Below are 22,943 nucleotides of genomic sequence, written 5' to 3'. Positions count from 1 at the left end.
GGCAATCATTCATTGTGCCTGGGGCTGTCCACTTCCATCTACTCTGTCCTGATCACATTTGTCCCTTCCTTGCCCAGCAGCACTCCAAAAATGCTGTGGAGCAGCACTTGCAGCGCAGCACTCAGCTCTGCCTGGGAAGACCAGTTGTTTGGGGGAGAGGGGCTTGTGCTAGCTAGGCTGACACACAGCGGGTGCACACAAATGCCCACACAAGCATGGGCATGTGCAGGCAGCATAGTTCTGAGCTGAACGGAGAGCAGCACCAGTTGGAGCATTCGGGGGAGCAGTAACAGGCTTCGCGTAGCACAAACAAGAGCTCCAACCCATGAGGCATACGGAGGTGAGCTTACCCAAAAAGCTTTAAAGGTGAATCCTGACCATAACAAGACATCAGAGAACTGTGATCACCTGGATACAGGCTTATGCTCCTTTGGTGTGAGACCTTTCTTTCATTTTTTTTGCTGTCTCCTGGTATACTATGTCGCTGTGGAACGAGGCATAGGAAAGAACTCTGAGACATGAGAGCAGTAGGCTTTCCTGATTGCCATCCAGGATTAAGAGTTAGCCTCAGGACTGAATTCTCTTGAGTGCCATCAGAGGCAGCCATTGCATGTTGTGGGACCCATGAGATGGTGTGTTGTGTCTTCCTGCCAGCTCAGCGTTCTGCTGAAGCCTCCTGTCTGTCCATTCTGTTGCTGAGAGGACATAGAGCAGGTGTGCAGCTGGTCCCATGGTGTAAAGGTGAGCACTCTGGACTCTGAATCCAGCGATCTGAGTTCAAATCTCAGTGGGACCTCTACTTTTGGGCTCCCAAACCATTGCCCACAGCTGACTTTCACCTAAGCCTGAAACTGAACTAATTAATGCATACCAGACATCCTTCTTGCCATCCTCCCTTCTCTGTGCTTTTAGCCATGCCATGGCCTTCCCCTGACATGGTTCCTCCACACCTGCCTAGCTTAGTGAGCACAGGCCCTGACCCTTCTTTGTTGCCTTCTGATTGATGGCTGCTGCCTTGTGAGGGAAACCAGCAGAAGGTCACTGTATCCCACAGCAGCTGTGGTGCAGACCCTGCAGTCCAATCCTGCTCAAGGCATGGTTGAGAAGAGCAGGCTGTTCAGAGCCGTGTCTGGGGGCACGTTGCTTATTCCAATGAGACAGACTCCTCAGCATCCCTGGAAAGCTCAATCCCATCTTTGTCCATCTTCACAGGACACGAGGAATACTGTGTGTGGCGTTCTGTGGATTCCCACTGATGGCATGGCTTTTTGTCCTCTCACAGGGGTGGCACTGAGAAGAGGCTGCCTCTCTTGTGCTTCTTCTTCCTGCCCACCCTCCCTCTGCAGGTATTAAAGTCGAGGACGGGATGCCCCCTGAGCCTTCTGCCCTCCGCACAAACCATTCCCTGCTCTTCCTGCTTCTCCTGTTAGAACACATCACAGAAGCACAGAGTGGTTGAGGCTGGGAGGAGCCACAGCTGGACGTGTTGTCTTTTTGTACCTGGGGATGGACTCACTGCCATGGGACAGGGCAGGTTCTCCCTCCTCTGTTTCCAGTGAGAAGAGGTAAGCTGAGGGCAGTGGGCACTGCTTTTCTTATCAGAGCAGGTGACCAATGGCGTTAGGAGGAACCAAAATCACAATTCCAAGATCTGCAGCACAAAGTTTTTAATGGGAAGGAAAAAGCAAAGTGGCTCCGTACAGAGAGGAGGAAAAATGTTTCCAGTTTTCAGGGAGGTTGAGAGAACGATCCGTCCATTCCTGGGATGCGTTCTCCAGATGGGACGATCCATCAGCTTCAGCAGATGAAGCTGCTGGGCGGGCGAGGCAGACACAGCCCGGAGCCCCCCAGACCAAGGGAGCCCCCAGAAGAGATGGGAACACCCGCGGAGCTGAGGGAGCTGCCAACAGCAGCTGACAGAGAGGATCCCACGGCTGTGCTCTGCGGGAAGGAGGTGAGGATGGGGCCCGGCAGGGTCACCACCACAGGGGAGGCCTGGATGGCCACAGTTGAGTCAGCGCAGCGGGCGACACATGGCTCATTGCAGCTGCTTGCCAGTGGGGTTGGGCCAGAGGCACCGCAGGGGGACGGGACGCAGGGTCTGCAGCACGACATCTCTCGCTGAGGGAGGCAAAGCTGAAACACAGAGCAGGGAGGGAACACGGACCCAAAAATCAGTCAGCCTGTCTTTCTTTGCATTGGCTCTCTCACCAACTCCCTCTGCTGCCATCCAGCTCTCTTTCTGGCTCCGTGTCTTCAAAGCACCTGCAGATGCTGTTGCTACCACAGTCTGCAGTGTGACAGCTCTCCTGCAGGCTGCGTTGGAAAGACTGTCAGGAAAGCTGCGACTAACTGGGTGCTGATTGCACCAGGACTGCCTCCTATGTTCCTGGTGCCGTCACATGGGTGAAGATTGCTGACACTAGACCAGGACATAGAGGCAGGCCAGAAAAGACCTTGGACCAAACTTGCTGGGAAAACACACCGAGTCTTTACAGTTCCCATCATCCTCAGCACGCCATCTGAATGGCCCTGCAGAAGAACGCTTCCCACTTCTTGAAGAAGGCCCGGGAGAGTCTCTGGAAAGACTCATCTCTCACATGAATTTCACAACATTGAAGATGGCGCAGGATGCACCCGGCTGTTCTCTTCGAGGCCAGCTGCTGCAGGTCCTAATTCTCTGGACATACGTCCTCCATGCCAACAACCATCAGTCTCACTGTGTCACTGAGATCCCGTCTCTTCCCAGCCCTCCACCCAATTTCCCAGTGGACTACACAGACCAAGTAGCAAGGGGACTCAACAGCCAGGGGACAGCACTTGGTCCCAGCTGGACAGCTGCAGTGACTTTGTGCTTACCTCGTTCCTCAAGGAAAGTGAGGGAAGAGGGCGCGATGCAGAGCCTGCAGCAGCACGGGCTTTTATGCTGTGTTGCAGAGGCCCCACAGGGCAGAAACATTCCTGGCTCATGAAGCATTGAAGCATCTGGTGCTGGCTGATTGCAGGGACCTGCCAGGTAATTAAGACCACTCTTCTTTCATCTGAAATGTTTAGCTCCAGAATCACACTGTCTGACCTCAGATTAATTCATCTGTCCCCAGATGTCGTAAGACCAAACGAGCGGGAAGACTCAGTCTCCTCTGGCAGGCAGGAGTTAGAGCCCTGATCAGATTTCCTATGCACATATACTGAAAGTTATGTATTCTATTTCTATGCATGTACACATGTATATATTGTGTGACCAAACAGATGCCCGCATCCTTCCCTGAGAATTACCCACACTCAGATCGACCTGCTTTTCTCTGCATGTTCATACCCCTGGCCTGAGGCCTAGGATGTTTTCTTTTGCGGAGCGGCTTCGGACAGTGTTCCACATAGTGAAGTCTCTTTGTTGTGGGCCACAGATGCAACATCCCATTCCATGCATTTCAAAGTACAAAGGCACATGGGATTAGCCTCCCAGAGCACCTGTCAGTCATTGTGATGAGAAGACCACAAAGAAGAGTTGGGGAAACCCCTGAAGTGCAGGCACACACAAGTCACGTAGCTGTGGAGTGCGGAGCTTCTGGACTCATTTCTGCCACAGCACTGCTTTCTTCATCAAGGTTGTTTCTAAGGTTCTGTGTGCCGTTCCTCAAACAACGAACGTTTTACACATTCTGGTCCTGCTGCATTCAAAGCATTGCCTTTCCATGGCTGATGCGGACCTTGAGTTACTCATGTTGTACCGGAAAGGGCCTTTGGAGATGATCTACTCCAATCCTCTGTGGGTTGCAGGCACACCTAGATGAGTTTTCTAGGTGGGACACATCACCCTTTGTAGATCTCCCCCCACTACATGGAGTTTTCCTGTAAGTCCTGGCCCTAACTGCACTCCACTCCTTCAGTTTCCCCTGCTGACTGGTTTACTTACTGGCCGCTTCTGTGAGGTAAGAGGCATTTTTGGCCACCAAATTGGAACGCCTCCACCTGAGAAGGGGCTGATGTGTCGGACACCAGAAGTAACCTGGGGCTCTCCGTGATGACCTTCCCACACCTGCAGGAAAGGTTGCCAGCAGTGCTGCTGAGAAGCTCCTGAAGTTGTGGACTAAGCACTGCAAAAGGAGGGGAAGGAGACAGCAGAATTGAAGGAATGAAGCCTTCCTCCTTCCTACATCTGGGACTGGAAGGGAAAGACGTGCTGAGACAGATTTCCCCTCCTCCTTCCAGTAAGTCCATCAAGAAGAGCTTTCTGGGCACACGCATGCAAGTGATACGCAGAGCAGGTGGCACTGCCTTGTACTCGCTCTGCTAAATGGAGCACTCTCAGGCGCCTGGGCGTGTGGGGATCATACCTAGAAACAGGTGTGTGTTTTCACACCCAGATGGAGCAACAGAGCTCAGAACGAGAGATAGAATGGGTTGTCTTGGAAGTGTCATCATATGGACGATGGGGAGAAGTAAGGTAGGAAAGGCATTTCTGATAAAGCCCTGAATTCACCAAAACAGGATGGACAACAGCAGCCACTACCTTCTGTGGAATACACAGGGGAAATCCTCCAGACCCCTTGCTTTCTTTCACCCAGCCTGAAGAAGCTCTGCTGTTTGGTGGGAGGCCTTTCAACTAATGACAATTGAGGCTCATTTTTGGCAGCCCCTTATCTGGGATCCAGAGGGCTGTGCAACATCTGCAGAATGTTACAGAGGGTCAGCCACATGGTTTTTGCAGCCGTGGTGTTGTTGGGGGCTGAGTCGTTGCACGTCCTCAGCACTGTGCTGTTTCCCTTGAACTGAGAAACATTTCCTGTGGTGTGCGCCCTCTCACAGGGTGGGTCATGGGAAGTGTACAGGATGGAGAGCAGAGCCCGCAGTGAATTATGAACAGGAGGAGAGGCTTGGCCTGAAGGTTTGCCCCGGTATTCTGGCAGAGAGCAAGAGAGAAGAGGATGTCAGGAATGGGAATTGAGCCCAAGACTCCCAGGGTTGCAGCCTCTTAGGCTTGGCCTGCAGGGCTGCCCTATGTCTGCTTCCTGGTTGGACAAGTGTTCTCCCTTTTGCTCTGCCTGGGGCTGAGCAGGCTGGCTGGGGAGGGCTCTGCTCCACAAGCCCCTTGGGTCAGGTGCTAGTCCAAGCATCTGCTCCACGAGGGCTCCACACAGAGGGAGGGCAGACTGCTCAGTGCCTGACCCTGTTGAAACAGGAAATTGATAGCCAAGCGTGGAGTGTCCCAAATTTCCCTTGGGTGGAGGCTGAGTGCTTCAGCTCTTGTTGGGAAATTCTTAATGTCTTAATGGCCAAGAACTGCCCGTTAAGTCTTTGTTTTCCAGGCCTCTGTCTTGTTACAGCCAGGCCTCTGTCTGCAGGTCCGGGAGATGTCCCATGGGGCCAGGAGGGGCAGCAATGCTGAGCAGAGGTGAGGGTAGTGTCTCAAATGCCCCGGTCAGCTGGTCTTTCGGGAGGAAGCTGGGCTGGCTTGGAGCAGGACACTCAGCCTGCAGGAGGTGAAGGCAGCCCACAGCCTGGCAGAATAAAAGTTTATCTTGATTAGGAACCAAGCCATCGTTAATTGCTTGGAAGGCAGCTATGCTCACCACCACACCACCAACCTGCCTACCACACCTGCCCTCTGCCCTTTGGTGGGGCTTGTTATGGAATATCTGGCAAGGATGGGAAAGTACTGACATCAAATGACTGTTGCACAGTAACGGAAGTAGGGGCTGAGGGCTGGGAACTGCTAACCTTTGGAACTTGGCCTGGGAACCTATGCTGGGAATCAGAGCAACCTTGAGAAGTGCAGCTGGCATCCTTGAAAAACGCACCTGAGAGCCAGAGCTATCCTGAAGATACCACTTTTCAAGGTAACTGAAGAACTTGAGGAATAACTTACTGTCTGGAAGAGTGACAGTCTGACAACTGAGCAAGCATGCTAACAAAATGGGATTTGGCAACAGGAATTGTCTGCTCAAGCAGAAGGAATAGAAATTTGCCTGCGATAATTAATTTCCTTTCTGAAACAAGGAGAGATGTCATGATCTTTTGAATTTCTCACAGGCAGAATAGGATTTGAAAGCACCTAATACTTACTTGGAAGCAGTGGGATCATCCCGCACTCCCTGGGGTCAGGGTTTTGAGTGCTGCTTCTCTTGTAGAATCTTTTGGAGCGGGTTGTTATTGCCCAGGGCATGGAGTGATCCAGGTAGAGATGGCTGGAGCAGGTTGCTGTGGCCAGGTGGCAAAGGTGTTGGACTAGAAATCTGTTGTGATTCTCCATGCAGGTTTGAATCCTGCCAACTACGTGGGATGCAGTTCTCTTTTCTCTACATGCAGTGACCACACGGCAACCACACTGGCACACTGAAGAGCTCTGAGGGCTGGGATCAGGGACACAGAGGCTAGTTGGACGCTGGTAGCTAGCCTTGTTACCCACTGGTTGTTACTTGGTCCGGTTCCTGTTTCACATATTCATCAACGGCCTGGAGGAAGGGAGAGATTCCATCCTCATCAAGCTTGCCGATGACACAAAGCGGGGAGGAGTGGCTGTGCTGGCTTTTAGCAAGATTTGGGCACGCTGACGAGTTGTGTGGAGAGGGCGCGTTAAAGGGGCATGGTCAGCAGGTCAAAGGAGGTCGTCCTCCCCATCTGCTCTGCTCTGGTGAGGCCACATCCGGCATGCAGTTCTGGGCTTCCCACTTAAGAAAGACAGGGGACTACCAGAGAGAATCCACAGAGTTCTACAAAATGAGTGGGGGCGGCAGAAGGCAGGAATTTCCAATTGAACGTGGGAAAGAACTTCATTACTTCATTACATGACAGAGCGCTGGAACACGCTGCCGGGAGAGGCTGTGCCGTCTGCTTCTCTGGAGATTTTTTAAAACCGTCTGGATGCTTTCCTGCACAGCCTACTCTAGGGAAGTTGCTGCAGCTGGGTGGTTAGACGAGGAGATCTCCAGAGATGCCTTGCAAGCGCACTGATTCTGTGATTCTGTGAGAAAGGGCCATTGAGGAGTAGAGGTCCTAGAGGCCTCCTGTGAACAGATTGCCCCCACTGTTCAGAGGAAAGGGAAAGCACTTCCCTGTTTGCTCCATGTCATACTGGTGTTGTGCTTCTTTGGTGATGTAGCTTCCCAGTTGGGTGGAATTTGTACAATTTCTGTTGGAAAGGCAGAATGAGAGAGAAGTTGCGGCAGATGGTGGTAGTGCACATGCAGAGGGCTGGAAGGAGGAGGATGTGAAGTCTGTGAGCTGCAGGAGCATGAGGAAGGTTGCAGGCAGCTGCGTTGGTGGTATAGTGGTGAGCATAGCTGCCTTCCAAGCAGTTGACCCGGGTTCGATTCCCGGCCAACGCATACCAGCTTTTCTTCTGCTGGTGTCTGAATTGTGCCCTGCTGCACCTGTGCTCCCCGGGTGGCCATCTTCCTCACCCAGCAGTTGACTTCCAGCTGCCCTGGGACATCAAAACATTCCCTCCCCTCCTCAGATCCCCGTGCTGCCTGGTTTCTTTGCCAGGACAGCCACATGAGGGCGATGCTGAGAACTGTAGGCGGAGGTCTGTCCTCTCTGGTCCTCCCTGGTCAAAGGCCAGAGACCTGTCTGTGTGATCTGAATTTACCCTGCCTCGAGTGAACAGAACGTTCTCTCCTCCTTACTTTCCATCCCTCCATGCTGGCTGGCCAAAGGAACAGTTTCTTCTTCTTTGGAAGGGATGCTGATATGTATCACTCTCTATCTGTAGAGCACATGTTACTTTCCTCAGAAGTACTCGTGCTTGGCAACAGATCCTGCAACCCGGCATAACTGGGTTTGACATACTCCTTTGCACAACCATTATCAGGATTGGAAGTTTCAGCATCCCTGTGTGAGCAGAGCCAGTGCCATTCTGTGCTGAGGCTTCAGCATTCTGGTGACATTCTGAACATTTCTGGCCATGGATGTAGCAATGCTCATGCAAAGAAGGATGTGAGGCACCCTCATTTGCTGCAATCAGCAGCATTTAGTCAGAGTGGTTGAGAAGAAGGGGACTGGGAGGCAAACCAGAAGCATTTCTCCAGTTGTGAGAGAAGATCAGGTTTGTGTCCTGAGGCCCAGGAGAACCTCATGAAGTCCAAGAAAGCCACGTGCAAGGACTTGCACCTGGGCCGAGAAAACCCCCGCTACTAATACGAGCTGAGGGATGAAAGGATGGAGAGCAGCCCTAACAAAAAGGACTTGGCCATACTGGTGTGTGGCAGCAGCTGGACATGAGCTAGCAATGTACCCTTGCAGACCAGAAAGCCAACATCCTGGTCCAAGCAGTGAGGCCAGCAGGGAAAGGGAGGAGATCCTGCCCGTCTGCTGTGTGCTGTGCTGTGAGACCTCACTTGGAGTGCTGCGTCCAGATGGGGAGTCCTCAGCACAGGAGACACGTGGAGCTGTTGGAGCTTATCCAGAGGAGGGCCACAAAAGTGATTCAAGGGATGGAGCACCTCTGTACGAGGACAGGCTGAGAGAGCTGGGCTTGTGCAGCCCAGAGAGGAGAAGGCTCCGGGGAGACCTGACAGTGGTCTGTGAGCATCTAAAGGGAAGCTACATGAAGGAATGAAGACAAGGATAAGATTCCCCTTGAGCCTTCTCTTCTCCATGCAAATGAATCCCTGCTCTCCCAGCGTCTCCTTTTATAACAGTCTCCGAATTGCAGAACGATTGATCTTGGCAGTGTTCTCTGTGGGATCTCTTGTACTTATTTTGCCTGGGGATGGCCTTGTGGTCATGGGACAAGGAAGGTTCTCCCTCCTCTGTTTCCAGTGATGAGAGGAAAGATCAGGATGGTTTCTGCTGCAGAGCAGATGCTGAAATGTTTCAGGAGGAAACGAAATCACAAGTCCAAAGGTATGCAGCACAAAGTTTTTAATGGGAAGGAAAAAGCAAAGTGGCTCCGTACAGAGAGGAGGAAAAATGTTTTCGGTTTTCAGGGAGGTTGAGAGAACGATCCATCCATATCTGCAATGTGTTCTCCAGATGGGACGATCCATCAGCTTCAGCAGATGAAACTGCTGGGCGGGCGAGGCAGACACAGCCCGGAGCCCCCCAGACCAAGGGAGCCCCCAGAAGAGATGGGAACACCCGCGGAGCTGAGGGAGCTGCCAACAGCAGCTGACAGAGAGGATCCCACGGCTGTGCTCTGCGGGAAGGAGGTGAGGATGGGGCCCGGCAGGGTCACCACCACAGGGGAGGCCTCGATAACCACGGTCGAGTCAGCGCAGCGAGCGACACATGGCTCACTGCAGCTGCTTGCCAGTGGGGTTGGGCCAGAGGCACCGCAGGGGGACGGGACGCAGGGTCTGCAGCACGACATCTCTCGCTGAGGGAGGCAAAGCTGAAACACAGAGCAGGGAGGGAACACGGACACAAAAATCAGTCAGTCATTTCTTATTCTGCTGCTCTCTCACCCTCACTTCTTGCTCCACTCTCGTTCTGTTTTCACTTCCGTGCTCTGAAAGGGAGTGCAGACGATTCTGATAACACGGATAGTAGCTGTGCCATTGCACCTGTAGGTCCTATTGGAAAGACTGGCAGCAAATCTTTCATTTCCCTGGGATGCTTGTTGCACCAGGACAGCCTGCTGTGTTTCATGGTGCAGTAGCATAGAAAATATTGCTGAGATTAGAACAGTACAAGAGGGCTGAGACGAAGAGATGTCACAGCAATCTCCACTTAAAAATGCACGCTGTCCTTCATTCCTCCTACCATCCTCATTGTGTTCTCTAAGTTACGCCACACATGGTGTCTCACCCAGTTTTGGGGTAGTCAAGATAGTCAAGAGAGGAAAGACTGATCATACCCGTCTCAAAAAATGAAAATCTAGGCCAAGAAGATAGCACAGGATGCACTTGGCTATTTGGTCAGTGCCACCTGCTGCAGGCAATGACTCTGCAGGGCGTACATCCTTGCACCTGACCCCCTAAATGGGACTTGCCCTGAAAGATCCCACTTCTTCCCACCTCCACACATCCACCGCTCTTCCTCAGGAAAAGAGTTCACCGTCCTGAAACATTTGGATTGCCATTGCTATCCTGAGGCAGCCTACATCAGACCCAAACTGAGGAGCTAGCGTGACAGCAGTCAAGCCCACAGGCAGAGTCCGAGTGAAGGGAGGCTTACCTCGTTTCTGCAGGAAAATGAGGGAAGTGAAGGCGATGCTGAGCCTGCTGCAGCAAGGGCTTTTATGCCGTGTTCCTGAGGGACGTGACGACAGAAACATTCCATGGTCATGAAGCATCAAAACAGCTAGCGGTTGGTGACTGCCAAGACCTTGCTAGTAATTATCTTGCTTCTTTCCTCTGAAATGTTTTGCTGCAGATTCATACTGCCTACCATCAGAATAGTTCATCTGTATTCTTGTGTCCCAAGGCCAATTACTCGAGTGGGAATTCTCCATTTAGCCTTCCAGGGGTTCCAATTGGATTTCCGTCACAGAAATGTCATTTGTAGCATTACTCCGTTCCTGGTGAGCATGGCCAGCAGTCACAGTGAACGTCAGGCATGAAGGACACCAGTGGTTAGCTCTTTCCTTTCAGTGCAAGCTCTCAGGCTAAATCTGTGAGATGTGCTGTAGATGCTGGTGTAAGTTCCATCAACACATCCGGATGGCATGACTGCAGATGGGGAAAGGGGCCCAGATCAGCAGGGATGCGGCAGAGGCAGAGAAAACCACAGAGATACTGCTTGAACTCAACATGCGCTTACGGAAACTATGCTGGCTGTTACTTTGCTATATGCCAAAGTAATGGCAATGAGGGCAGATTCACAGGAAGGGAGAGTAGAACTGGGAGCCAGACACTCTTGTCTGTAGAGGTTGCTGGCTGGGATGTCTAACCACTGCCACATGTTCCCTGTCAACTCTTTAGCAGCATTCCTTGGCAGCTTGATAATGTCCTCACACTTTTACCAACCAGATGTGCTCTGCCACCAGCCTCTGTGAAATTCAGTGTTTAAGTATACAAGAGTTCACCTCTGAAATGCTCTGTGTGTGCAGGCCGTGGGAAAGTAACAGTATGAGACGCTATTCCTCCTTGTGGGCAATCAGAGACATGCAGGAGGTTGTGGGAAAAGTTCAGACAGAACATGGAGATCGTACAGTCCCAAATGAGAGATAAGACCCACGTGCCCATGGATGTTTTCAAGCTCAATGGCATGGAAAAAATGATTGGAGCTAGAGGAAATCCCCCTGTCAGCTGCACTGAGGACCACCTGTACGTTTCCTACACTCATCACGCTAATGCTCATGCTCTTTGACAACTCGATCAGCAAGGTAGACAGTAGAGTTGAGTGTGCCCTGAGTAAGCATGCTGATGTCACTAAGCTGAGACTGATAGTGAAGAAGGAGGGGGGAACAACTTTAAACCAAAAGAGAGGAGATTGAAGTTTGATGTTAGAAAGACGTGTTTTACTCTGAGGGTGGCGAGGCGCTGGGACGGGTAGCGAAACGAGGGTGTGGAGGTAGTGAAAACAGAGAAGGGTAACTTGAAGAGTGAGTGAGGTTCTTCTCTCTCAAGTGGATTGTGACTAGGATGTCTGTAGCCATGCTTCGTGGTGGTCCAACGGACTGTCTGTACACCCATCATTGTTTTATCTCTTCCTAACAACGGTGGGCCATGTAGTCATATTCAGTGTGATGACGAGTAGAGGCGAGAGTCATGCTCTTCTCTTTTATGGGGCTCTTGAGAGGAATGTCCACAGCCATCTTCCTTGGTGACTTGAACGTGTTGTCCATGTTATTCCAAGCAGGAACAGATATCAGCCTGGGTAGTGGAAAAGCTGTTGGCACTCACCAAATCTGGCTGTGGGAGTGAGACCAAAGTAATGCCGGCGTCCTTCCCTAAAATTGACCCATACTCAAATTAACCTGCTTTGCTCAGCGACGCATTAATCTCCTTGACCACAGTCCTGCATGGCCTCCTTTTGAGGAGAGGCTCGGGGCTGGGAGTCCACTCCGCGCATTTCCAAGTTCAAAGTGACATAGCATCAGCCTCCCAGAGCACCCGCCTGTCATCACGAATGGGGAAGACATGGGAAAAACCCTGAACCGCAGGCACACATGAGTCACGCGGCTGTGGGAAGCAGTGGAAAAGGTGTCCTGGCCTCAGGCACGCCAGGAATAGCAGGCCTCCCAAGTGCCACTTTCCTCATCATAGACATTACTGAAGGGCCTTGAACCATTCCTGAAGCAAGTGGAATGTCTAGCGCTGCGTCCTTCGAAAGCGCTGCCTCTCTGTGACTAGTGCAGATCCTATGTCACTTGGCTTGGCTTGGAGAGGACTTTTGGATATGATCCACCCAACCCAGTGTCTGATGAAAGCTCACCCAGGTGAGCTTTCTCTGCTGGATCACCTGGGAACAACTGCTTGGCACTGCCCGGTCCAAGCCGGGTGTGTGTGTGTCCCCTCTTCCTGACAACACTACTAGATGACTGTGGAGAAGTAAATGTGAGCCGACGTTGGAAATGGGGAAGAAAGCCAAACTGGAGAAGCAAGGAAGGTGATGATCATGTGGAGTGTGTTCAGTGTGCACTCTCTGTGGGGATGATCAGAGGCCTGGTGCTCCAGCCCTGTGGGGACAGCGTGACATTGTGACGCAGAGTCTGAGAGACCAGGGTTTTCTTAGCTGCAAGGCAAAACCTTCTACCTGTGGGCATGAAAGAGCAGCCCTCCAGTGCCTAGAAAAGATGACAGAGTTGGCAGGAGGAGTCATCTTGCCTTGCTTGTGTCCTGAACAGCTGCCAGGCCACGGCAGCTACTCCAGGTACATCAGACCAGACAGAGGAAGTGTTTACAGCCCAAACGTAGAGCTCTTGTCATGCATCTTGGACGTTCATGACAATCCTTCATAGGAGCAACCAAAGGAACTCTCAGCAAGTAAGGGCGCTGCACATGCCAGCATCTTGCTGGGGGACTCAAGGTACACATACAATCTACTCCTGAATCCCTTCCATGGACTCCAGAGCCCAGGGGAAATGAAAAGACAAAACTTGGCCTGCGTGGTTGTCACGTGGCCTGTTCACGGGAAAACAGAATGCTTCCTTCTGTCCTGCTTTGGGCCCAGCAGGCTGGCAAGTGACAGGTTTGCATCATGAAAGACTGGTGGAAGGCTGTGCCTGTCTTGAAGAGTCTGGAGAGTGAAGGGGAATGGCAAGAGATGTACCCGAGTGCTGTGGAGAGGGACTGAGCTCCAGTGGCAGTGGGAAAGAGGCATGTGTGCAGCCCATGCTGCAGAGGTGGGTCACAAACGGTACTGTTTCTGAGGACTGCAGCTTCATGGAGGGAGCCTGAGTGCAAGGCATCTCAGGAGGTCCATTGCTAGTCCAAGGAAGAGTTACAAGCATGGCTAGTCCAAAGTGAAGGAAACATTTTCTGTTAGAAATTACCAAATCTTTGTGTGTATGCATGATCTAAGTAATCTACATCCTTCCCTTGATGAGACATTCCCGAATGAGACATTTACTCTAATTCTCCTGCTTTACTCTTCACATGCTTCTCACTGACCAGAGTCCTGCATGGCCTCCTTTCTAGGAGAGGCTCAGGGCAGGGTGCCAAACATGGAAGATTGTTTCTTGAAAGTCAGGATTGAAACAGCCCACGCCTTGCATTTCAAGTACAAAGTGTCATAGCATCAGCCTCCCTGAGCACCTGTCTGTCATCACCATATGGAAGAATTGGGAAAAACCCTGAACCGCAGGCACACATGAGTCATGTAGGTGTGGAAAGGAGTGGAAAAAGTGTCCCGGCCTCAGGCATACCAGGAATAGGAGATCTTCTCTAGTCATTCCTCCCAAATTCTTGCTTTCCCCATCAGCGACATTACTAAAGGCCATTGAACTTTTCCTGTAACAAGTGGAACTTCTAGAAAGTCCTGTGTTGCTTCCTTCGAAAGCATTCCCTTTGTTTGTTTGTCTTGTGCAGAGTCTGTGTGGCTTGTGTTTGCATGGAAGAACTCTTTGGATATGATCTATTACAACGCAGTGTGCATAGAAATATTACCTGGGTGAGGTTTCTCTACTGGCAATCCAGAGCCCAAGGGAAACGAAAAGACAAAACTTGGCCTGCGTGGTTGTCACATGGCCTGTTCACGGGAAAACAGAATGCTTCCTTCTGTCCTGCTTTGGGCCCAGCAGGCTTCTTTGGATGCTTGCTTTGTGCTTTCCTTGTGAAATGCTTGTGGTCCTGAAGCAGCCCATCAAGACTTTGTTTAGCACAGTAATGCCCAGGGAGGAGATGACGGTGGAGCAGATGGATGTGGACTGAAGGAGGCTGCATGTCGTGCAGAGCCCTCACAGGAGCAGGCTCAGGGCCAGAACTGCAGCCCTTGGAGAGAGAAGCTCATGGATGAGCATTTGACCCTGCAGGAGCTGCCACCCACGGGACACACATTCTGCCGTGTTCATTTCCTAAAGGAGAGCACCCTGTTGTATGGACACGTCCTGGAGCAGTTCTTGAACAATTGCAGACTGAGGATTGCACTGTACACTAACCTTACCTCCACATTCCCCATTCCTCGGCAGCGCACTGTGGGATGATGAAGAAGAGGATGGGTGGGAGAAGACAGATGTTGTTTTTTGTTTCCTTTCATCTCTGGATATGTTAGCCTGCTTTTAATAACAGGCAGCAGATTACATTAATCTGAGTCTGTTGTTCTCATAACAGTCATCAGCGATGGATCTCCTTGTTCTTGCCTAAACCCTGGAGTCTGCTTTTAGTGTAGCTAGACCGAGGGCTGCAGAAAGCACCAACTTGTGAACAGATGGTCCTCACTGCTAACGCTTAAAGGAGGACACCTGACAGCACTGGGTCCCCACGGATCTTCCCTGAGTTGTGGGGCTTCGCTGGCAGACCCGTCCCCAACCCTTGCACACAGAGAGGTGGAGGTTGTGCCGTCCTCTGTTCTCCTCCTCTGGGGAAGAAGTGCAAAATGACATGTGGTGGAGATGATGGAATCTGGCAACTATTTTATTCTGCCCAATGTACTTACTGGTGTGCTGTAAAGAAGGAGGGGGCTCCTCAGTGCCTTCTTTCAGTCCTGTGTCTACCAGCCTGAGCAGTAAAGTTCCTGTGGAGAATGGGGCACCTGGCTGTATTGGGTGAAGCGTGTGAAGGAGAAGGGATACCTGGAGTGACCCTGAGGGGATAGTGAGGAGAGAGAGGATGAGTGGTAGCCCCTTGCTGGTACACGGTTTGTTCCCTGCAGTTGTGCCACTGAAGAGAGCAGAGCAGTACAAGGTGATTGATGCACAAACACTTTCCCTCTCCTGCAAATCCTACCCAGCTTGTCCTATTTTTTGTTTGTCTCGTGTGCCTGGCTCATGTCTGGAGCCAGGGTGTGTGGATGGCACAGGGAAGCTGCCTGCAGATGGCAAATCATGCAGGTCTCAGCAGAGCCAGCTCTTGTCTTATCTTCCCATCAGATTCTAGCAGTGCAGCCTACCCCACACCTTCCTGGGCCTGCTGCCAGCACCTGAGGCTGGTCTCCACCCACGGCAGGTAAACCAGTGCTGTCCTGGGAGCCTTGGAAGCCCCACCTCCTACACAGCTGGGCTGGGCAGGCAGCGCTGCAGGATCAGGTCAGAGAGTTTTGTCTGGCTCCCTGCTTCTGCCTGCCCTTGCTGCTGCCTGAGAGCTGGAGGGTAGTGGCAATCATTCATTGTGCCTGGGGCTGTCCACTTCCATCTACTCTGTCCTGATCACATTTGTCCCTTCCTTGCCCAGCAGCACTCCAAAAATGCTGTGGAGCAGCACTTGCAGCGCAGCACTCAGCTCTGCCTGGGAAGACCAGTTGTTTGGGGGAGAGGGGCTTGTGCTAGCTAGGCTGACACACAGCGGGTGCACACAAATGCCCACACAAGCATGGGCATGTGCAGGCAGCATAGTTCTGAGCTGAACGGAGAGCAGCACCAGTTGGAGCATTCGGGGGAGCAGTAACAGGCTTCGCGTAGCACAAACAAGAGCTCCAACCCATGAGGCATACGGAGGTGAGCTTACCCAAAAAGCTTTAAAGGTGAATCCTGACCATAACAAGACATCAGAGAACTGTGATCACCTGGATACAGGCTTATGCTCCTTTGGTGTGAGACCTTTCTTTCTTTTTGCTGTCTCCTGGTATACTATGTCGCTGTGGAACGAGGCTGTGGATCTGCATGCAGTCGTGTCAGTAGCCAAGGAAAGTAGGCATAGGAAAGCAGGCATAGGAAAGAACTCTGAGACATGAGAGCAGTAGGCTTTCCTGATTGCCATCCAGGATTAAGAGTTAGCCCCAGGACTGAATTCTCTTGAGTGCCATCAGAGGCAGCCATTGCATGTTGTGGGACCCATGAGATGGTGTGTTGTGTCTTCCTGCCAGCTCAGCGTTCTGCTGAAGCCTCCTGTCTGTCCATTCTGTTGCTGAGAGGACATAGAGCAGGTGTGCAGCTGGTCCCATGGTGTAAAGGTGAGCACTCTGGACTCTGAATCCAGCGATCTGAGTTCAAATCTCAGTGGGACCTCTACTTTTGGGCTCCCAAACCATTGCCCACAGCTGACTTTCACCTAAGCCTGAAACTGAACTAATTAATGCATACCAGACATCCTTCTTGCCATCCTCCCTTCTCTGTGCTTTTAGCCATGCCATGGCCTTCCCCTGACATGGTTCCTCCACACCTGCCTAGCTTAGTGAGCACAGGCCCTGACCCTTCTTTGTTGCCTTCTGATTGATGGCTGCTGCCTTGTGAGGGAAACCAGCAGAAGGTCACTGTATCCCACAGCAGCTGTGGTGCAGACCCTGCAGTCCAATCCTGCTCAAGGCATGGTTGAGAAGAGCAGGCTGTTCAGAGCCGTGTCTGGGGGCACGTTGCTTATTCCAATGAGACAGACTCCTCAGCATCCCTGGAAAGCTCAATCCCATCTTTGTCCATCTTCACAGGACACGAGGAATACTGTGTGTGGCGTTCTGTGGATTCCCACTGATGGCATGGCTTTTTGTCCTCTCACAGGGGTGGCACTGAGAAGAGGCTGCCTCTCTTGTGCTTCTTCTTCCTGCCCACCCTCCCTCTGCAGGTATTAAAGTCGAGGACGGGATGCCCCCTGAGCCTTCTGCCCTCCGCACAAACCATTCCCTGCTCTTCCTGCTTCTCCTGTTAGAACACATCACAGAAGCACAGAGTGGTTGAGGCTGGGAGGAGCCACAGCTGGACGTGTTGTCTTTTTGTACCTGGGGATGGACTCACTGCCATGGGACAGGGCAGGTTCTCCCTCCTCTGTTTCCAGTGAGAAGAGGTAAGCTGAGGGCAGTGGGCACTGCTTTTCTTATCAGAGCAGGTGACCAATGGCGTTAGGAGGAACCAAAATCACAATTCCAAGATCTGCAGCACAAAGTTTTTAATGGGAAGGAAAAAGCAAAGTGGCTCCGTACAGAGAGGAGGAAAAATGTTTCCAGTTTTCAGGGAGGTTGAGAGAACGATCCGTCCATTTCTGGGATGCGTTCTCCAGATGGGACGATCCATCAGCTTCAGCAGATGAAGCTGCTGGGCGGGCGAGGCAGACACAGCCCGGAGCCCCCCAGACCAAGGGAGCCCCCAGAAGAGATGGGAACACCCGCGGAGCTGAGGGAGCTGCCAACAGCAGCTGACAGAGAGGATCCCACGGCTGTGCTCTGCGGGAAGGAGGTGAGGATGGGGCCCGGCAGGGTCACCACCACAGGGGAGGCCTGGATGGCCACAGTTGAGTCAGCGCAGCGGGCGACACATGGCTCATTGCAGCTGCTTGCCAGTGGGGTTGGGCCAGAGGCACCGCAGGGGGACGGGACGCAGGGTCTGCAGCACGACATCTCTCGCTGAGGGAGGCAAAGCTGAAACACAGAGCAGGGAGGGAACACGGACCCAAAAATCAGTCAGCCTGTCTTTCTTTGCATTGGCTCTCTCACCAACTCCCTCTGCTGCCATCCAGCTCTCTTTCTGGCTCCGTGTCTTCAAAGCACCTGCAGATGCTGTTGCTACCACAGTCTGCAGTGTGACAGCTCTCCTGCAGGCTGCGTTGGAAAGACTGTCAGGAAAGCTGCGACTAACTGGGTGCTGATTGCACCAGGACTGCCTCCTATGTTCCTGGTGCCGTCACATGGGTGAAGATTGCTGACACTAGACCAGGACATAGAGGCAGGCCAGAAAAGACCTTGGACCAAACTTGCTGGGAAAACACACCGAGTCTTTACAGTTCCCATCATCCTCAGCACGCCATCTGAATGGCCCTGCAGAAGAACGCTTCCCACTTCTTGAAGAAGGCCCGGGAGAGTCTCTGGAAAGACTCATCTCTCACATGAATTTCACAACATTGAAGATGGCGCAGGATGCACCCGGCTGTTCTCTTCGAGGCCAGCTGCTGCAGGTCCTAATTCTCTGGACATACGTCCTCCATGCCAACAACCATCAGTCTCACTGTGTCACTGAGATCCCGTCTCTTCCCAGCCCTCCACCCAATTTCCCAGTGGACTACACAGACCAAGTAGCAAGGGGACTCAACAGCCAGGGGACAGCACTTGGTCCCAGCTGGACAGCTGCAGTGACTTTGTGCTTACCTCGTTCCTCAAGGAAAGTGAGGGAAGAGGGCGCGATGCAGAGCCTGCAGCAGCACGGGCTTTTATGCTGTGTTGCAGAGGCCCCACAGGGCAGAAACATTCCTGGCTCATGAAGCATTGAAGCATCTGGTGCTGGCTGATTGCAGGGACCTGCCAGGTAATTAAGACCACTCTTCTTTCATCTGAAATGTTTAGCTCCAGAATCACACTGTCTGACCTCAGATTAATTCATCTGTCCCCAGATGTCGTAAGACCAAACGAGCGGGAAGACTCAGTCTCCTCTGGCAGGCAGGAGTTAGAGCCCTGATCAGATTTCCTATGCACATATACTGAAAGTTATGTATTCTATTTCTATGCATGTACACATGTATATATTGTGTGACCAAACAGATGCCCGCATCCTTCCCTGAGAATTACCCACACTCAGATCGACCTGCTTTTCTCTGCATGTTCATACCCCTGGCCTGAGGCCTAGGATGTTTTCTTTTGCGGAGCGGCTTCGGACAGTGTTCCACATAGTGAAGTCTCTTTGTTGTGGGCCACAGATGCAACATCCCATTCCATGCATTTCAAAGTACAAAGGCACATGGGATTAGCCTCCCAGAGCACCTGTCAGTCATTGTGATGAGAAGACCACAAAGAAGAGTTGGGGAAACCCCTGAAGTGCAGGCACACACAAGTCACGTAGCTGTGGAGTGCGGAGCTTCTGGACTCATTTCTGCCACAGCACTGCTTTCTTCATCAAGGTTGTTTCTAAGGTTCTGTGTGCCGTTCCTCAAACAACGAACGTTTTACACATTCTGGTCCTGCTGCATTCAAAGCATTGCCTTTTCATGGCTGGTGCGGACCTTGAGTTACTCATGTTGTACCGGAAAGGGCCTTTGGAGATGATCTACTCCAATCCTCTGTGGGTTGCAGGCACACCTAGATGAGGTTTCTAGGTGGGACACATCACCCTTTGTAGATCTCCCCCCACTACATGGAGTTTTCCTGTAAGTCCTGGCCCTAACTGCACTCCACTCCTTCAGTTTCCCCTGCTGACTGGTTTACTTACTGGCCGCTTCTGTGAGGTAAGAGGCATTTTTGGCCACCAAATTGGAACGCCTCCACCTGAGAAGGGGCTGATGTGTCGGACACCAGAAGTAACCTGGGGCTCTCCGTGATGACCTTCCCACACCTGCAGGAAAGGTTGCCAGCAGTGCTGCTGAGAAGCTCCTGAAGTTGTGGACTAAGCACTGCAAAAGGAGGGGAAGGAGACAGCAGAATTGAAGGAATGAAGCCTTCCTCCTTCCTACATCTGGGACTGGAAGGGAAAGACGTGCTGAGACAGATTTCCCCTCCTCCTTCCAGTAAGTCCATCAAGAAGAGCTTTCTGGGCACACGCATGCAAGTGATACGCAGAGCAGGTGGCACTGCCTTGTACTCGCTCTGCTAAATGGAGCACTCTCAGGCGCCTGGGCGTGTGGGGATCATACCTAGAAACAGGTGTGTGTTTTCACACCCAGATGGAGCAACAGAGCTCAGAACGAGAGATAGAATGGGTTGTCTTGGAAGTGTCATCATATGGACGATGGGGAGAAGTAAGGTAGGAAAGGCATTTCTGATAAAGCCCTGAATTCACCAAAACAGGATGGACAACAGCAGCCACTACCTTCTGTGGAATACACAGGGGAAATCCTCCAGACCCCTTGCTTTCTTTCACCCAGCCTGAAGAAGCTCTGCTGTTTGGTGGGAGGCCTTTCAACTAATGACAATTGAGGCTCATTTTTGGCAGCCCCTTATCTGGGATCCAGAGGGCTGTGCAACATCTGCAGAATGTTACAGAGGGTCAGCCACATGGTTTTTGCAGCCGTGGTGTTGTTGGGGGCTGAGTCGTTGCACGTCCTCAGCACTGTGCTGTTTCCCTTGAACTGAGAAACATTTCCTGTGGTGTGCGCCCTCTCACAGGGTGGGTCATGGGAAGTGTACAGGATGGAGAGCAGAGCCCGCAGTGAATTATGAACAGGAGGAGAGGCTTGGCCTGAAGGTTTGCCCCGGTATTCTGGCAGAGAGCAAGAGAGAAGAGGATGTCAGGAATGGGAATTGAGCCCAAGACTCCCAGGGTTGCAGCCTCTTAGGCTTGGCCTGCAGGGCTGCCCTATGTCTGCTTCCTGGTTGGACAAGTGTTCTCCCTTTTGCTCTGCCTGGGGCTGAGCAGGCTGGCTGGGGAGGGCTCTGCTCCACAAGCCCCTTGGGTCAGGTGCTAGTCCAAGCATCTGCTCCACGAGGGCTCCACACAGAGGGAGGGCAGACTGCTCAGTGCCTGACCCTGTTGAAACAGGAAATTGATAGCCAAGCGTGGAGTGTCCCAAATTTCCCTTGGGTGGAGGCTGAGTGCTTCAGCTCTTGTTGGGAAATTCTTAATGTCTTAATGGCCAAGAACTGCCCGTTAAGTCTTTGTTTTCCAGGCCTCTGTCTTGTTACAGCCAGGCCTCTGTCTGCAGGTCCGGGAGATGTCCCATGGGGCCAGGAGGGGCAGCAATGCTGAGCAGAGGTGAGGGTAGTGTCTCAAATGCCCCGGTCAGCTGGTCTTTCGGGAGGAAGCTGGGCTGGCTTGGAGCAGGACACTCAGCCTGCAGGAGGTGAAGGCAGCCCACAGCCTGGCAGAATAAAAGTTTATCTTGATTAGGAACCAAGCCATCGTTAATTGCTTGGAAGGCAGCTATGCTCACCACCACACCACCAACCTGCCTACCACACCTGCCCTCTGCCCTTTGGTGGGGCTTGTTATGGAATATCTGGCAAGGATGGGAAAGTACTGACATCAAATGACTGTTGCACAGTAACGGAAGTAGGGGCTGAGGGCTGGGAACTGCTAACCTTTGGAACTTGGCCTGGGAACCTATGCTGGGAATCAGAGCAACCTTGAGAAGTGCAGCTGGCATCCTTGAAAAACGCACCTGAGAGCCAGAGCTATCCTGAAGATACCACTTTTCAAGGTAACTGAAGAACTTGAGGAATAACTTACTGTCTGGAAGAGTGACAGTCTGACAACTGAGCAAGCATGCTAACAAAATGGGATTTGGCAACAGGAATTGTCTGCTCAAGCAGAAGGAATAGAAATTTGCCTGCGATAATTAATTTCCTTTCTGAAACAAGGAGAGATGTCATGATCTTTTGAATTTCTCACAGGCAGAATAGGATTTGAAAGCACCTAATACTTACTTGGAAGCAGTGGGATCATCCCGCACTCCCTGGGGTCAGGGTTTTGAGTGCTGCTTCTCTTGTAGAATCTTTTGGAGCGGGTTGTTATTGCCCAGGGCATGGAGTGATCCAGGTAGAGATGGCTGGAGCAGGTTGCTGTGGCCAGGTGGCAAAGGTGTTGGACTAGAAATCTGTTGTGATTCTCCATGCAGGTTTGAATCCTGCCAACTACGTGGGATGCAGTTCTCTTTTCTCTACATGCAGTGACCACACGGCAACCACACTGGCACACTGAAGAGCTCTGAGGGCTGGGATCAGGGACACAGAGGCTAGTTGGACGCTGGTAGCTAGCCTTGTTACCCACTGGTTGTTACTTGGTCCGGTTCCTGTTTCACATATTCATCAACGGCCTGGAGGAAGGGAGAGATTCCATCCTCATCAAGCTTGCCGATGACACAAAGCGGGGAGGAGTGGCTGTGCTGGCTTTTAGCAAGATTTGGGCACGCTGACGAGTTGTGTGGAGAGGGCGCGTTAAAGGGGCATGGTCAGCAGGTCAAAGGAGGTCGTCCTCCCCATCTGCTCTGCTCTGGTGAGGCCACATCCGGCATGCAGTTCTGGGCTTCCCACTTAAGAAAGACAGGGGACTACCAGAGAGAATCCACAGAGTTCTACAAAATGAGTGGGGGCGGCAGAAGGCAGGAATTTCCAATTGAACGTGGGAAAGAACTTCATTACTTCATTACATGACAGAGCGCTGGAACACGCTGCCGGGAGAGGCTGTGCCGTCTGCTTCTCTGGAGATTTTTTAAAACCGTCTGGATGCTTTCCTGCACAGCCTACTCTAGGGAAGTTGCTGCAGCTGGGTGGTTAGACGAGGAGATCTCCAGAGATGCCTTGCAAGCGCACTGATTCTGTGATTCTGTGAGAAAGGGCCATTGAGGAGTAGAGGTCCTAGAGGCCTCCTGTGAACAGATTGCCCCCACTGTTCAGAGGAAAGGGAAAACACTTCCCTGTTTGCTCCATGTCATACTGGTGTTGTGCTTCTTTGGTGATGTAGCTTCCCAGTTGGGTGGAATTTGTACAATTTCTGTTGGAAAGGCAGAATGAGAGAGAAGTTGCGGCAGATGGTGGTAGTGCACATGCAGAGGGCTGGAAGGAGGAGGATGTGAAGTCTGTGAGCTGCAGGAGCATGAGGAAGGTTGCAGGCAGCT

The 22,943-nt window shown here is 52.0% G+C and overlaps 3 non-coding genes across 3 annotated transcripts; all 3 read left to right on the top strand.

Annotated features, from left to right (window-relative positions):
* The first annotated feature begins 724 nt into the window (after positions 1-724).
* Positions 725-796, top strand: TRNAQ-CUG (transfer RNA glutamine (anticodon CUG)). Its single transcript has one exon. It is a non-coding gene; the product is annotated as a tRNA-Gln (tRNA).
* A 6,457-nt stretch (positions 797-7,253) lies between these two features.
* On the top strand, positions 7,254-7,325 carry TRNAG-UCC (transfer RNA glycine (anticodon UCC)). Its single transcript has one exon. It is a non-coding gene; the product is annotated as a tRNA-Gly (tRNA).
* Positions 7,326-16,414: 9,089 nt separating this feature from the next.
* On the top strand, positions 16,415-16,486 carry TRNAQ-CUG (transfer RNA glutamine (anticodon CUG)). Its single transcript has one exon. It is a non-coding gene; the product is annotated as a tRNA-Gln (tRNA).
* Positions 16,487-22,943: the final 6,457 nt, after the last annotated feature.

Source organism: Tympanuchus pallidicinctus, unplaced genomic scaffold, assembly GCF_026119805.1.
Source record: "Tympanuchus pallidicinctus isolate F22 unplaced genomic scaffold, pur_lepc_1.0 scaffold12, whole genome shotgun sequence".
Classification (NCBI taxonomy): domain Eukaryota; kingdom Metazoa; phylum Chordata; class Aves; order Galliformes; family Phasianidae; genus Tympanuchus; species Tympanuchus pallidicinctus.
The sequence above is the reverse complement of the archived record's forward strand: the minus strand, read 5'-3'. Positions and strand labels throughout refer to the sequence as shown.